The 210-nt window shown below is 28.6% G+C and overlaps 1 protein-coding gene across 1 annotated transcript in view; it reads left to right on the top strand.

Annotated features, from left to right (window-relative positions):
- Positions 1–210, top strand: part of LOC116851264 — a 23,204-nt gene that overhangs the window by 6,710 nt on the left and 16,284 nt on the right. The window lies entirely within an intron of this gene.

Genomic DNA, 210 nt, shown 5'->3' with positions numbered 1-210 from the left:
CTAGTAGGACCGCGCTCTCGATATTTTTCTCTTTCTGGAACAAAAAAGATACGCAGATCTCGAACGCACGTCATCCCGCCGCTACCTAGTATGTCCTCCTCCTTCTATCTTCTTAATATTACATATTAATTATATAATAATTTAAGTTCTTTTACAACACAAATATATAATATTATATATATATATATATATATATATATATATATATAT

This window comes from Odontomachus brunneus, unplaced genomic scaffold, assembly GCF_010583005.1.
Source record: "Odontomachus brunneus isolate Ranch 3 - 2012 unplaced genomic scaffold, Obru_v1 Obru_scaffold_170, whole genome shotgun sequence".
NCBI lineage: Eukaryota > Metazoa > Arthropoda > Insecta > Hymenoptera > Formicidae > Odontomachus > Odontomachus brunneus.
The sequence above is the reverse complement of the archived record's forward strand: the minus strand, read 5'-3'. Positions and strand labels throughout refer to the sequence as shown.